The sequence below is a fragment of the Idiotropiscis lumnitzeri genome, chromosome 14 (assembly GCF_059441095.1).
Source record: "Idiotropiscis lumnitzeri isolate Australia: NSW breed Sydney's pygmy pipehorse chromosome 14, RoL_Ilum_1.0, whole genome shotgun sequence".
Taxonomy (NCBI): Eukaryota; Metazoa; Chordata; class Actinopteri; order Syngnathiformes; family Syngnathidae; genus Idiotropiscis; species Idiotropiscis lumnitzeri.
The window spans coordinates 6,180,681-6,197,549 of NC_142404.1; the positions used below are offsets into that span (position 1 = coordinate 6,180,681).

The window sequence follows — 16,869 nt, forward strand, 5'->3', positions numbered from 1 at the left end:
TGTTCATCACAAAATTAAATTTATGCTCCTAGACTTACAGGTCGGCCATTTTAGTGTGCAAGTTCCATTTTTCAGGTAATTGAGTCATTTCCAGGGGTCTTGTGTTTCTGATCACCTTCTCTAACTGAATTCACCTTTTTTTGTTCAGTGTAATTTTCAAAATATGCAAATTTTTAATTCAAAGTTATACGCTCCAAATTTGCATACACTGTACGCACTTGGCGCCCTATGAGCCGCAATCAGTTAACAATAAGCGGGACAACTTTATTGCCTCAAGTTAGACGAGTTGATACCTCAACAGAGGGGCGAGAGCGTATGAGGGGGAGAGAGAGAAAGAGAGAGAGACAGAAAAAGAGAGAGAGCGAGAGGGAGGGAGGGCGAGCGAGGGAGGAAGACATGAGGAGAGACGCTGAGCGACAGGCAGATGGAGACGCATGCGAGCCGAGCAGCAGAGAGAGACAAAAGCGCATGGAGGAAGTCCGGCGCGGCGTGCCATGTGCTCAGGTAGCGCTCACTCTTTACACAACAACAACACGACTTGCATTGATTTTCTCTGCTTTTCTTTCTCTCTAATTGCATCCTAAAAAGTAACACAATAAGGTAGGAGGGCCTCTTCTTCTCTGTCAGCATTTGCAAAGCGTTTGTTTGTGTTAAGTTGCATGCCAAACTTTTTTTGTTTATTCAAGATGGATGACACGAGTTTGATTTAATTCCACATGCTGTGGTACTGTTCTTGTCTTTCTATCATTGTGGGCACGTCCCTGCATTTTGTTATAGGGGTGTGTTTTGTCTTCGCGTGGATTGTAGCTGTTCCACAACACAAAAATGTTGTTTGACTCTTTGTGCGCGCGCGTGTGTGTGCGTGCGTGTAGTTGTGTGTCGTCTTGTCAATATGTGTGGATAAGTCCATATATCAGCTTTTATGGTGGAGACATTTTTCTCCATGGGTACATTTTGGCAGACAAAAGTTAGGTGTGAGCTTCTTTCACTCTACGTGTGTGTGCGCGCGTGCGCGTGTGTGTGTCTGGAGTTGCAGCAGCAGCGATGGTGCTTGGTAGGATATTGGCAAGCCTGAGGAATGTGTGAGACTTCGCCCCAGATCTCTTTGTTCCCTCGCACTCATTCTGCATTTTCTCTCTTCTTCGTCTTCTCCTTCTTCTGGGTCCAGGGTTGCACAACACAGACACACACTCACACACCCATTTACACAGACGATAACACGCACACACAGACACTCGTACACGCATTACACTCTCACGCACACGCTGCAAGCAACTTTTGCAGAAAACCAGTTGCAACTTCCCACTGACGGGAGAGATATGTACGGAATGTAATTATCATGTATTTGTGTTAATTTTTTTGCCTGCAAAAAAAAACAAACAAACGAGGAAACCAAATCAGGCAAATACCCGATGTAAAATGCGTGCATGTGTGTGTGGTGGGTGGTGTGGGAAGGGGATGCGGTGGGTGGCTCAAGAGCGAGCGCTGTTTGGCAGTGCACGTGAGTGAGTGGGTGGTTGTGTGGGTGAGTGGGTGCAGAGCTCTCGTTGAGCCAGAGCACATATTTGAGGTGTGTGCGTATGCATGTGTGAGTGTGTGCGTGTAGGTGTTGATTTTGCACAAGGGCCAAAAGCATGCACGTGCAAAAGAAGGTGAAAAGAGATGCCGTTATTCGCCAAATTCGCCTTTTATTTTCCGTCCCTTGTTTTATCATTATTTGTTTTTACGCTGCTTATTGACAAACGCGCGCGCGCGCACACACATACGCCACGCACAGTTGAGGCGCCTGTCAAACCAAAAGTGCATTCCGGAGCTCTCACACGCTTACAAACACACACACATACACACAATCGGAATGGTGCGATTAATGCGGGGAAACTTCAGCTGAAACGTGAGGACAAAAGGCATAGGGGGACATTTAAGAGGCTTTAACTCAGAAGCCTGGGAATGAGGGAGGAAACACGCACACGCACGCGCACGCACGCATTTATATACACACACATAGGCATGCTTTCGCACACAGACAAATGTACAGCTGCGGTTCCGAGAGGGGAATTCCCAGTGAAGGAGAGAGTGAAAACACCTCAGCCTTCACACGGCCTTCACACGGGATTGGGAACAAATTGACAAACAAGCTTGTCAAAATTTCAATGGAATCATCAATGGAAGATCCTTCACCAAACTGTAAACACTTGTATTTTTTGCGAGAAAAACAGCGTTGGCATTGCTTGTATTCATTGTCTGAAGCTGGAAAGGCGGCTGCCATGTTAGGTCAGGCGATCCCGAGTTCGCGTTTGTCAGAGTTCAGGTTCAGCGCACACTCGTCATTTTTGTGTAACCCGGAATCAATATTATACGATCCGAATTGCACGCCAGATTGTGGCGATTATGTATGAACGAAACAAAACAGGACAAAAAAGGGCCTTGAAGTTTATTATGACATTGCAAAATATCCTCATAATTCCCAGTTTGAGAGTTTTAATCACGTCATAATCAACCATATTATTATTTCTTATTATGGTTATTAATAATAATAATTCACTTCCTTTTATTATTTTATTCTAAAACCTTTCCACTTTTTCTTGATATTCTTGTCTGTTGTATGTCACCCTGTCAGTGAAAGCTTAATGTCATCTATGCTTAGAAAAAAATTAAGTCAATGAAACTCTTATTAAAGATAGACTTGTGTTTTATTTTAATTTAATATAAAATCTATTTCACGTTTTTGTTTTCTACTAATTATAATCTGATCATTTCTGGGCTTGTATTTGTTTATTTTTTTCTCAAACCATCTATGCCTGTATTATCTCTTCTCACATTTTCCTCTCTTTGCTTTTGCCTTCTCGCAAAGTGTCATTTCGTCTCTAGTGTGATGTTGTATTTGAATGCAGCAATTTCATCCTACATGCTTCGATTTGATCTTTCATTCAAGTCTCAGAATCCAATTTGTTATATTGTTTTTGTGACAATTGTCACATTTGTTGAGATTTTTATGTTGTTTTATTTTTCAAAGTTTCATATCTTCCAATCTGTCGTTTAGGTCAAATTCAGATTTGATTTGTTTTTAAAAAGTCTGATACATTCCATCTCGCTCAATTCTTTTTTTCTCTGTTTTTAATTGTTTTAGACATCCAATCTCTGATTTTGTTCCAACTTAATTCTCATATCTCCCAATCTTCTTTTTTTGGAAGTTTGTCATTGAAGTCAGTCTTTAACGTAAATGTTATATCTGATTGCTTATTTTCCAGTTTTATATGCTCACGTCTTCCAACGTGTGCAATTCCCATCATGGCTTCCTTCGTGAATCATCTTTTTGTTTTGCCTTGTTTTATTGTCTCATATCACATCATCCCATTTTTTTTACCTTGTCTCTTATCATGAAATTTGATTTTTTTTCCCATCTTATCTTAACTTTTTGACTGAGTCTGATTTGTTCTTAAGTTCTACTATATCTACTGTATCTCTTTATGCATAATCTATTCTTTGCTTCATGATTCCAATCTCTTCCTTTCGTTGCATCTCTTTTGATTCTTGATTCTCGTCTCCAATCATGCTCTCTTATTTCATTAATTGTTCAATGATAAATCTGCATGGGTTCTGAATGACACCTTTCCATTTGATTGGATTTCAAATGTGCTTTTCTAATGATATCTTCAGGAAATTAGATTCCATCTTCTTTGACTGAAAAGCCTCTGTGGTTTGAATATCTTGCTGGGGGGGGAAACCTGTCGTTGAGAAAATACCCTAAACCTTCCCCGCACTCATAACCAGACAAGAGTGGGCTCCCTCAAAATGTATTCAGGGAATTTCACATCCTGCGGCGATCGCGTTGCCCGCGCTGTCTTTGGCTTATGCCAGCCGTGCGACGAGATTCATGCAAATGGTGGCGAATCAGAATGAGTGTAACGAGGCGCTCGTAAGGGAAAAGTCACAACTTTTTATTGAGGAGGGATGGATGGTAAAGCCCCGCGGCAGGTGTATTTCCCCTTTTGATGCCATCACCACAGGCCACTATGATTGTTCACTTTCACTTTGAATGAATTACGACACAGATGATGGTGTATCATCAATTTACAGTCAAAAAGGTCCACTCCAGGAAAATTGCAATGGTAACATGGTAGTTTAAATATTTTGATGTCACCAAGAAACGATACATTTCTTTAATAAAATTCCTCCTACATGAAATATGTTCTTTTTTTGTCACTTCTTAGGTATAAATAATGCAGTAAATACTTGAAAGAAATATGAACAATTTGTCAGCGCAGAATGACAATCTTGTCCAACTTTATGGTCATTTAAATCTTTTAACATAATGAGATTATTTGTGTTCTCCTGCGATTACTGTAAAAGGAGATGGCTAACAACATGCAAGTATTTCCTTCACTTCCGCAACACTCGTTAAAATTTGGAAGCAAAAAAATAAGGTGCTTTTGACTAGCCATCTCAAAGTGACTGAAAATTAAAAAAAAAAAAAACAAAATTATATATCAAAGAAACAATATAGATTATTTGAAAGCGAGCACCTCGTCAGTGAAAATCCAATTTTAAATTTTACAACAAAGTTTAATTCTTTGTATTCTCATCCACGTACTTTGAAAGCAAACAAGCACTGAACAAAGTGTTTTACATCACACCAAGTTTATAACACGGATTTCTAGTTACTGCTAGAAATGTCACTCAAAACATTTAACGTAGAAAAATAAAGTGTATGTTGGAAAATACAAAGTGTATCTCATCTGCCAGATCTGCATTTCGATAACCGTAGCGCTTCAGATCACACTTTCCTCATTTACTTTCACATGAGAAATCATTTTAAGTGGTTGATTGACAGTTGAAAAATCCCCAATTTTGTAATGCAGGATAAATAAGAAGCGATCCTCAAAATAATAAAATAATGCATCAGGACCCAAATAGGAAGGCGTTTGAGTCCAGATAAGGACCAGAACAATTTAACGAGACATAATACTGCAAATCCCTCCACAGGCTGGACTTTGGACACCAATTTTGCAAGTTGGGATCTCCCGAGCAGAGATCTGGAGATTTTTCTCCCAGATGTGATCATGTGTTTGTTAATGTGAGAGGAATGCGATTCACCTGCCATGCCGACAGTGTGATGATGAAAGGAATTTTGCAAATGTCTCAGAGACTTCAGAATACTCCCAGACCTTTACCCAGTAGTCAGACGCTTTGGGAAATTATTACCAATATCAATTCAGAGTAAAGTGTGGGACAAAGTAGCTGTAATGTGATGCAGTATCGATGTCAGCATCAACTATTAAGCGGTTGATTAATTTAATATTGCTTAATTCCAGTTGTTTTCCCCAATACATCAAGTTACAACACTCATCAAGAACATAAGGAAGTCAGTTTTCTCTTATTAACATAAATATTGTGTTTGTGATCACGTTTCAGTAAATTTGATTATCGCACAATTGCTATGTTGCGATATCAACACGGTCGTATGACAATTTCCATTCATAGTGAGCGCTGATAATGCAATTTTTCAGGGATTCGCAAACTGTGCTGCGGGATTGAGGTGTCAGATTATAAATTGCATGTAGCTTTTTTCTCCACTCCATAAAAAAAAATATATCAGCAGTATGTACTGTAAGACACAATTCAATTCATATTAATGAGAGTGAAGTTCGATGCAGTTTTGTTTGATACTTTAATTGGTTAAAAATGGCTTTTCAAAGTATATATTTTTTTTTTTACGGGATTTGCATGCACGGGAGAGTGGGCTGCACCAACTCTGGCTGTGCTATGCAGGCTCACCGGCAGATGATTTGTTTTGACATTGTTTATGTTTGAAGAAGCGCAAGAGCGGGTGTACCAACTCAGTCAGGATGCTGAAGGAGGTGCGCGCCTAACAGGAAAACATTTGGGGAAAGGCTGCAATTTACAGTATGGGTGCTCCCTGACTGGCTTTGTGGCATTATTTTTGTTTCGTTTTGAGGGTGTAGAGGGGGCTGCACCTGCTCTTTGATGTAAAATCAGATGCATGGCTTAATCATAGGCTTTGTTCTGTTGTTTTTTTTAATGAGTTTCTTTTCCAGCAGGGGAGAGGGTGTGTGCTAACACTGTCGGGATATTTAATAGACTGCATGGCTTAAAAAGTTGGGAAATGCTGCGAGCACCATTAATGGCTTTGTTTAGTTGTAGTCTGTTTGTTATTCATTTTGGAGAAGTGAGAGAAGTGCGCTAAATTGAATTGGCTGTGTGGCATAAAATATTTAGCAAAGCATGCTTTAGTGTTGTTTTGACTTATTTTCTTTGTTTTGCGGGGACGTGGCAGTGTGCCAACTCTGTTGGGCTGTTGAAGAAAAAGCCTGCGGTATATCAAATGACCCTCACAAGCTTTGTTGTGACTTTCTTTTGTGTGTGTGTGTGCACCTCACAGATCACGCAATGGTGCATTCGCTGAAGGTGTCTGAGTAAAGGCCAACGAGCACAGGTACCACCATCTTTTTCTTACATCAGGGATGTGCAAGCTTTTTCCTCGCAGGCGGCGTTTTTTGTAATGCTCACCAAAGGCCATACTAATAAAAAAATAGAAATAATAATGCAATGATCGAACAATCAATTCGATTTAAATCAATTATTATTTTGTGCTAATGGTGGGGTTTATAACTGCTTTTAATTTCTGAATTTCCAAGTCATAATGGACGTTTTTTTCTCTTATTTTTTCGATTAAGAAATGTTCAAAAGGAGAATACAAATAGAAAGTTCCCATCATGTTGTGTACTTGTGCAACTTGGACTGGCTTGGTAGCGGACAGACTCGGCGGGTCAGGACCTCGCATGGCGTTGGATGGAGAACGAGTGTTCCTGGAGTGCGCAGAGAGGGAGCGGGCTCGCTAAAACGCTCGCCCACGCACAAATGTGAGATATTCTAATGAGCAATCTGGCCCCTTTCACAGCGCCGCCATCCCACAACGTGTGACACCCAGCCAATCTTAAGGATCTCGCCGCCTATAGTGTCAGGACAGGGTGGGAGTGACGTGCCCCTCCTCCACCTGTTCTTCACGGATGACCCTCACGGCCTCCTGTCCTGCTGGTAAGTCCATGCAAATTTGATGAGTGTTTGTTTATTATTCTGCATTGACTGACCACATCATTAAGGGAGCTCTCGTGAGACGCAATACGACAGCTACTCATTTCGCAGCATGTGTATTATTGTGCTTGTTGTGCATACTGGTGTAACACACTTAAGTTAGTAACAAGCGGCATACTTGATCCAGTTCATTGCAGCATCAGAAAAGTGAGGTGAAGCGGTGAACAAAAAATGTCAAAACTATTCATAAATAGCAAAGTCTGCAGGCTTTTAGAAAATATATTTGTGATACTTAATGGAAATTGCAAAATTAACATAATTCGAATGTATTACATTGCTATTAATGAGGAGTAAAAAAAAAATTCTATATCTTTTGACAAGTTGATCTGTTAACATTCATGAGAGTTTTTTTTTAATGCAAAGTTGAAGTCGTATTCACAGGTTGTTCTTTATTTATTATAATTCTGTGGTTGGTATTAGTAAGTTGAAATCACTGACACCGACGATCAGTTCAGACTACGTCAGGTTGTCTATTTCTTTGCAATAATGCATACATGGGTAGCAAAGTAACTGCTAATATACTATATATATATATATAATATATATATATATATATATATATATATATATATATATATATATATATATATATATATATATATATATATATATGTGTGTGTGTGTGTGTGTGTGTGTGTATGTTAAAATATAAGCACTGGAAGACATTTTTCACCCATAAAGTAAAATGATGCAAACTAAGGACCGTCGCCAAATACTGACAATAAACAAAGCGATTCTAAAAGCAAATAATATCCTAATTTGTTATGCTTTTTTTTTTAATTTCATATTGCACAACCCTCTGACAATGGTTGCCCATTTCTTCTTGCTTGACTGCGCAGCGTCATGTGCTACGTTTTCTATTCCAATATGTTGATCCTCTCGACGTAAATATTAGAAACAGCTCTCAGTTTGATGCACTGCAAAAACAATAAGCATTTTGTTGAATGATTCCTCAGAAATGAGCATTTATATTGTTATTATTTTAATTACAATTTTATGTGGCTCAATAGATGGTGCAAGTGTACCTGATGTGGTGGTCTATATGTGTGTGTGTGCGTGCGTGTGCGTGTGTGTGTGTGTGAGCAAAATGTACCCATAGCGACAGTACACATGCATTCAGTGTAGCGCCCCCACACTCCCACGCGCTTCCCCTGAATGATCCCTTCACGTGCTCACATGACATCATTAAAGAGGTGCTTTAAAAATCAGCGTGGGTACCGCATGTGGGCTGGAAGTGTGCTAATGTGTGCGTGGGTGCATGAAAAAAAATAGGCTGCACAGTTGTGGGTCCGTGCTGGCGGTGTGCGTGTGCGTAAGTGTGTGCGCCTCGCCCCAGGCTCTCTTCTGGTCCCGGGCCGGGCTGCCTCCCACGCTGGGGTACAGCTGGGGTTGAGCTGAAGAGTAGGAGGAGGAAGAGGAGGCGGTGCGTGGTTGGAGTGGCGGCGCTAGTGTTGTTGTTGTTGTTGAGTGGGCCGGCACTTGAGAGTCAGCCTGCTGCGCACCCCCGAAATGAGCGGACGCTGCTGGATGGCTATTCAAAGCAAGTGTTCTAAGCGCTGATGGAGTGGAAAAGGACTCTTTTCTCCGTCTGTCTGACCATGAAACTGTCCCCACCTTTTCACATCATCATTCTTGTTGAACGAGGAAGTAGCCTTCTTGTTGTTGAGTCACCCACCCCGCAATCAAAAATCCTACTGTGCCTCCGTCATCCTCTGTGAGCTATGAGCTATGTTATTGAGTTATGTTGGAAAAATTGGATGTACGTATATTTTGTGCACTCTGCTGATGGCAAAAAAGGCCTCAAATAGGGGTCGTCATGATTTATTAACAGTCAAATCTATGGCGGGGGCCTGCGCCGTAATGGGGAGCTTTTTTTTTGTCTTGTTTTTTGTTCGACGCTGGTTCTTTATTTGGCGCGAGAGCAGACGTTTGCAGTCCATTCACCGCCTGGTTTTTCGCCAGATGAGGCTTCTGATGGAACCGCTCGCTCCTTTTCTCACATTTAATTGCTCAGCGTTGGGGACAAAACCTCCAGCGAGTCTAATTTGCCATGAGCAGCACGCTCACATGCCGTACTTGGGTTTGTGTTTTTTACGCAGAGTCGTCAGCAATCAGGAGTGACATCAACGGGAATAACTGTGCCGGGTCAACACGAGCTGAGACGATTTCACAAGCGGTTCGTCGTCTTGCACCCCCTCAAACGTGACTTTCATGTGAGGTAGAAAACAAGTATTTCTCTGTTAAGACCGCTTATGCGAGGTGACAATGCATGTTTGAAATAGATTTCAAAACTGGAGCATGGACGTGAAACAAAGAAGCTTGTGAGCGCTGGAAAAAAAATACCAAAATTTTCTCCGCATTTTGGGCAAACGGCAGAAAGTTAAAATAAGGGAGTGCATGCTTTTTATCGGACAGCAATGATTTGAAAGGTATTGTGATGAGACTGAGGTGGGCGGCCTTCTGCCTCGACTGGTCAGTTTGTGGTGACCACCTTCTTGTTTACCGCTTTGTCATGTCAAAACAGTTGTCGCAATTGCTGAATGTTCTGAAGTTACGTTTTGTTGCCATTGCATTGAGCAGTCTTCTTTAGACAGCAAACTACCTTTGATGTTTACTTGTGCCAAATAGTGACCTCAAATTTAGCCAACTTGCTTCAAGACATGATTAATTAATAAACAATCGAAAAACATAAAACATATATAATTCACTTCTTTTTGTATTTTTATCCGAAGCTCTGCTAGGCAAGCTTCCATCACATGAAACTGTGGCGCTGCAAAAGAAAAATATAAGCATATTGTAAACCCTCTAAAGTTGCATCTCCAAAGTCAAATGTTTTTACGAAGGCTATGTGCATGTTCTGGAAACTGGAAGCTCGAAGTACATTACATTTGGAAGAACATAACATTTCTAAAAGTCCAATCTCATCAACCGAGGTTGAAATTAGTCTTGCTTATGTTGGGTATAAACAGCGAAAGCAAATTCAAAGCTGTCAAACCAAGAACTGTTCTCATACTTTTATTTTTTTTAATGCGTTGCTACAAAGTCAAATTCCGACAATGTGAGCAGCACACAACAGAGAGAACGCTTTCATCGAAAACATGTGTGTAATTGCGCTTTGGTTTTTCGACACACGGGTTTTGCATTTCTGTGTACTTCAATCAAACATTCTCAGAAGTGGAAGTCGGGCTCGGGGCCAGCGCAACCCTGTGAGCTCAGCGGCGTTCACGGCAGCTTCCTGGTTACGCCAGTCGTAAAGATAATGGAAGGTGGGTCTCCGGGAAAGTCGCAGGGAGTCCACCAGTCTGGGGCGTGGGTGTCGGCGCCAAGGGGGAGCGGCCCGAGTGGGAGCGGTGGGGAAGTGCTGGATGACAGCATGGGCGTGCAGGGGTAGGGCCAGGTGGAAGTGAGAGCAGGAAACGCCCTTAGAAGCGCTCACGCAGAGCGTCATGGCATTCGCTCTCCACCAGGGGAGCCGGAGAGCGATGCGGCGGTCCTCGGAGACCACGCATTCCTGGCGGCGTGACCCCTCACCGCCTTGGCAGCGCTCGCCGCTCTCGTGTCCTGCGAGGCAGCACAGTCGCTCATTCACTCACTGGAGATGTTTTCCCTCTCGCACCTCTGAAGGGAAGAGGAAGAGGAAAGTGGGAGGACGGAGGAGGCGGGGGTTGTGGCGCGATGACGAATTGGAGCGTCGTTCCTTCAGACGAGTCACATTGCCGTCATACCTCCACTGACAGTGTGGACACTGTTTGTCTCTGCAAACGCATTTGTAGTTTTCACAGCCACTTGTTGGGATGCTTAAGATCATAGACTGACTTAGCTGCTTACTGTGACCGTGATTAACAGAAAATCATTTGCATTTCCTTTAAACATCTGGCAAGCACATTGAGCAGTCCAGAATTTATTTGCTTATTTTTTATTTATTTATTTTTTATTTGTTATATTCATTTGTTATTTTCAAGTTAGTGATGATTTTCTGACACTGCAGCATATTATAAACATTATTGAAGTAGCTTGCACAAATTTTTAACCTATCGGTGTCTAAACCTTTTCCTATGATGGCCGCATACAGAAAAATTAAAGTATACAATTGCCACTTTGAAATTGTTTTAACTTCAATTGTTCAAGCACGCGAAAACCACTCAATTAGGCTATAAATTGTTTGTACAGTATACAGTGAAGTTACTTTGACAAACTAATACTTCTCAACTTTCTGTTAAAGAGGATAAGGCAAATAGTTGAGGATTTTTCAGGATTTGGGGGTGGACCATGTCCGTGTATCCCATTCGAATAAATGCACCCATGCAAAGAGCAGATCTCCACATTCAGGATTCAAAAGAAGTGCACTCTGTAGTGTTCTGACTTCTTCATCCTCATCAGACTGTTTCCTTTAGAATCATTAAGTGATATGTTCACAAAGTGGCCGTGGCGGAAACCATTTTTGCTTCTGAAACGAATTTTTTTGTAAATGCTACCTTGTTAGTTGTAAATTCTTTCTTTGCAGAAAAGCTGAAGATAAAAGTTGTGTGACAACCTCGATTTTTTTTCAACATCTTCTGACTTCATGCTGCCCCAACTTACTTTTTTAAATAGAATAGAATAGAATAGAAATCCCTTTATTGTCATTGTACTCAAGTGTGCAACGAGATTAGAGGGCTCCCCTCTCCAGTGCAATACAACAATAATACAGACAAATATATAAATTAGATATAGCGTTGCAGGTCGTGTCAAATGTCATTTGTAGGACATGCCATGACCCTTAACAAATGGACACCAGGGTATCGTTTGAACACCCACCTCTGGTTTACCCCAATAACATCAACTAATGGTGCGTGACCGTGAATTTGTCACACTTAGGTTGGTGTTTGTTGTTATGACGTTGCAACATATCTTGCTCTGTTGTGACTCGCATTAACAAAATATGCCCATAATTACCCCAGTAGCGTCAATTAATAGTGGAGTTCCATAAAGTTCGTGCAACTCGTCAGTAGCTGTCACTATCAAATATTTTTATAATACATTATTAGCGATTATTCCATTGATTAATCAAATAATCACATATATTTTTAATTTGCGCCCCCCCATTTACTGTTTACTAAACAATTATTGTTATTTGCTATTTTTTTAATAAGCAATTAAGCAATATCACGTGAAAGGGATTGATGAGCTCGCCAAACCTTTTGAATTATTGATTCAGTTACTGGTTCGGACAAATCAGAGAAGAATTACTGTGGAGAGGCTGAAGAGGGGGCATTTGGTAAAATTAAACAATATCTTTAAATGATTAGTTGATCATTAAAATAGTTGATCAATCAATTAGTTGTTGATTAATCAATTAATTTTGACACCTCTCCTTGTCAAAGTTTCCTTAAAAATGAAGCCTAGTACTTCATACTGATCTTTATAAACCAACCTAAATATTTAGTTCCCTCTTCATTTTGAGTTATTTTGGTAATAAGAGTTTCATGAAATGTTTTATGTTATGATGCTTCATGGGTGTTCACATCTTGGTCAAACAACTCATCAAACATGACTCAGGCTGAAAAAATGTAACCTCTTCACCTCATTTATCACCTGTCCTAAAATGTGAGGGTGGGAACCACTAAAACATGCCTGTGAAGTGAAAGAATGAGATATTAATAGAGTTTACTGGTTGAAATATCATACTAATTAACCGTTTGCAAAGATGTATGAGGACTGCAGACTGCAAACAGTGAACAACAAAACTGTTGTGTGAGTGTGTAACGCAGAATTCACAAAATTAAAATAATAAAACACGCAAGTAATTGTTGGAACTGCTACCTCAAAAGTTAGATTTGAGACTGGATTGAATTAACAGTCAAGGCTAGCTAGAAAATACTTATTTTCGCAAGACACTAGCATAGTCATATTTCCGGTAAATTCAGGACATGCTTCTTTTTCCTCTCAGCACATTGTGCGATTTAGCGCAATGTCAAAACAATACAAAACAAAACAATTTCCTTTATATAACGCATTTCACAACCACTGCAGCTGTAACATAGCACTTTACATATGGTGGGATATAAATTAGCAGCAAATTAGAACACAGATTAAAGCACATAAACACATATAAAGTAGATACCTGTAGAACAGCAAAACAGCGACAGTCTCATGTTGAATCAAAAGCTAAAGAATAAAAAAGTGTCTTCAAACGAGTTTTAAAAGTGGACATTTAATGGAAGGTCATTCCAGAGAGAAGGGCTGGTAACAGAAAAGGCACGATGCCCTCTGAAGCTCCGCTCCCAAGTGCTGGTTGACTCATCAACCAATTCCAATTATCATTTTAATATTAACAAAAGCAAATAATTGTATGAATTTGCCAATAGATTTGACTGAAACTTGCAGTAGCAATTAGGGTTTATTGAATGTCCGGTCTTTTCATAACCTTCTTAAGGCACCAAATGCAGGTATTAGTGACAGAGTGGCAAGCGATTCCCATAGAACTGGCAAATTAATGCTACTCACTAACATGAAAGGTTTGTGGGTTGCTGGATCGAGGCCGGTTAGGTCAGAGCCCAATCTAAAAAAAATAGACCCATGCGGGAAGCTTTGTTGGCCAATAATACCTGGGCCCCAAATGGGCCCGACGTTGAGTGCTGCTGCCTGAAATAGTTGCACTGATTTTATGTGGCATAAAAATAGACGTGCGTGTGCGTGTGTGTGCTCTTTGTCATTATTACCATAATCATGGAAAATTCCTGTGTCACCCAAACACATCACGAAGCTGTAGCATTTTACCTGTCTATGCGGGGTTACTGGCGGGTAATGCACTCACACACACCCCCCCACACACACACTGGGGGAGTCAGGGTCAGACAGACAGCTTTGTAGCACGAGCCCAGTGGGCACAGATAAGACATGTCATGCCTCGCCAGCGTGACCATGACATCATAGCTGGATTGAGTGCTTGCTACAAACATACTGGCCTAATATAGTCAGTGTGATTCCTTCGGGCATGCCCCCTCTAGCCCCTTACAAAGTTAATACCACCGCGACCCGTTTGAGTCGAATGGAACTCAGCAGAACACTGACCACCTGCGCGGTGGAACAATATATTAAAAATGAAAACTCATAAAGGTGGATAAGCAATACTATCCTGCAAATGTGGGAGGTAAAAATGTGCATTACATACTGCTTGCTAATAGGCAAACAATCGAAGATTCTGCAGAAGATAATGATATTACAGTATGATTAAAAAAAAATTTAAAAAAAAAAGCTATTTCTGTATCATTTTCTGTGGAATATTTGAATGACGAATTAAAAGAATATTCATGGGTCTGCAATTAGCATGACAAGCAATGATTTTATTGAAAATAATGACAGCTGGCATAATTTAATATTTCTGTAAATAATAGCTATATTAGGGGTGGAAACGGTTCACAAAATCCACGGTTTGGTTCATATCTTGTTTTTGTGTTGACAGTTTTTGGGTTCGGTTAGTTATGAACTGACTCAATTATGTCTTGTATGGTTAGAATAAAAGTGAATGTTCACAGCATTATTAATAAATATTGTTATTGTATTACATTTTAGATTATTATTATTATTATGATTGTGGTTTTCTACTAACGTAACAAGTCTTATATGGTGCACATAGACTAAGTTTTTTTTTTTTTATTCCTATCCAATACGGATAGAGGAGTCATTCCTATATTTATTGTAACTATCTACCTAATAACTCTCACGCATGAATGAGATCAGCTCATACATAATGTAAATTCTTCATCTCTTTATTCATGATGACAATGGATTTGAAATGAAATGAACAAGAGTGCAGATCAGATTTAATCAGAGCGTATTTATATCCAAATCAGGAAAAGGTATTCGGAAATTCAGAATATGATTCCCCAATTGACGTGGTCTCGCTAGCTGTGTCCTAGCATTGCTTATCCTTGGGTTAGGTAAATTAGGTTTCCATCATCATCATTACACCTCAGTCACAAGCATAGCAAATTGTAATTCCAAGTCATCCCTGTTATGTACCAGAGATTTTGCATCAGAGTTATAAAAACTCAGCAGCGGTGGCTAACGATAGTAACGCTAAGCTAGCTTCAGCGAATTCACGCTCCAAGGCAGGATGCATCGGATTGGCTGCCGCGTCGCTGAAAAGCTATGATGCTCATTTTGTGTCCTGCCTTGGGCACAGACTCAAGTGTGAATCATGAGACGCCACCATAAACATGTGCACCGCCACCTTATTTTAGCACTCATATGAGGAAAAGAAAAAGGCCGTCATAACAAAACGGTTTGGGGACTTTTCAAAAAGTGTTCTACCCAGAAACTGTATAATTTTTGTATTATTCATTTGTTTTTACCTATTATTTATAGCATCTGACTGTCTGATTTCATTCCAGATAAGCAGCTCAGTCGCCAAAAAATATATATATATATATAAAAAAAAAAAAGACTGCTATATATACTCATCAGCTGAATGGGGATAGGTAGTGCACTACTTGCTTCCATTCAAAGCGGATGAAAATGTAAAAATGACTTCGGAATTTTAATTTTAATGCGTCGTTCGAAAGATATGGCAGCCATCGCAGCAGTTTCAAACAAATCTCCTGTATAGTTTTGACGTGTGTTTTTTCAATAAAAGTCATTCTACACAGACATGGGACTTTGGTCACAAAAGTCTGGTTAGGTTGAAGGAACTCATTTTTTGATTCGACTCAATGTATCCCTTTCTTTTTTCACTCTGGTAGCATTAATCACAACGTTTTGATGATTGGTCTCCTTGAACTTACCAACAGTGGTGTGTTGTTGACCTTTCAGTGAAAGATCACTGTTCATTGATCAAGGTACCGTATTTTTACACCATAAGGCGCACTGAAAATCCTTTTCAAGGGCGCCTTGTAATCCGAAGCACCTGATCAATGGATGTATGTCAGCTTTTCAGTTTGTTTAATTCAAATTCCTTTCTACTTTGTTCGCATACTCATTCTCGTTCTCATCTAATCATTAGCAGGCATCTGTCTTTGGCATACCAGAACTAGAACTACCTGCTGCTTCTTAGACACGTGGCGCTACCTGATATTTTGTGTGCAAAATAGCACTAAATCTATCAAATAAACATGTGGTACAATCACAAAAATAATTCTATTTGAATAGAACCGTTCATTGACATTGCGCATGATAATATGGTGCGCTCAAAGGTCCAAAAAATGCGGTACATGAAATAATACAGTTTCATTATAAGTCAGTCTCGAGAAAAGGACAAAACAGCAAGACTGAGAATTGATTAGCTCTGAAATAATTTCTTTACAGCTCACTTCCCAAACATCCCAAATATTTTAACGTCGTCTCTGTTATCTGTTCGTTGCATCCCACCCACCTCTCCTTAACTTTTCCTCTGTTGTTTGAATTCTTTGACCTTATCTGTGTAAGTCTTGTTTATCTGCGGCTATGTCACCAGCACCTCTGTCGGCCATTAAACTGCTACCCGAGAACACCGCAGCAGAATTCCCAGGCTGCTCGGCTGCCCGAGTTCACACCTTTTTGTCCACAGGAATCTCAGGAATCCCCAGCTTCCTTTCCATTGTGTGCGTGCGTGTGTGTGCGTGTGTGCGCGTGTGGGGGTGTGTGTGCGTGGGTGTGTGTGTGTGTGTGTGTGTGGCAACATGAAGGAAGGGCCCCCGCCTGTTGAAATGCACATCACCGCCCTTATATCCACCCAGAGAAAGCGAGCATGCGGCTCTCACAATGGGCTGAGTCACATTCTAAAATGGCAAAAACTGC

General features: G+C 40.4%; 1 long non-coding RNA gene across 2 annotated transcripts in view; it reads left to right on the top strand.

The window, feature by feature from the left end:
* Positions 1-413: 413 nt before the first annotated feature.
* LOC148323237 (uncharacterized) overlaps positions 414-16,869 on the top strand; it is a 33,924-nt gene continuing 17,468 nt past the window's right edge. The window contains exons 1-4 of one of the 2 annotated variants that reach the window (XR_015846534.1): positions 414-504; positions 589-600; positions 6,401-6,454; positions 6,920-7,056. This is a non-coding gene — a long non-coding RNA (uncharacterized LOC148323237). Of the gene's footprint in view, positions 505-588; positions 601-6,142; positions 6,455-6,919; positions 7,057-9,212; positions 9,332-16,869 lie in introns of those variants that run through there. The other variant, XR_015846535.1, reaches the window with a different exon arrangement.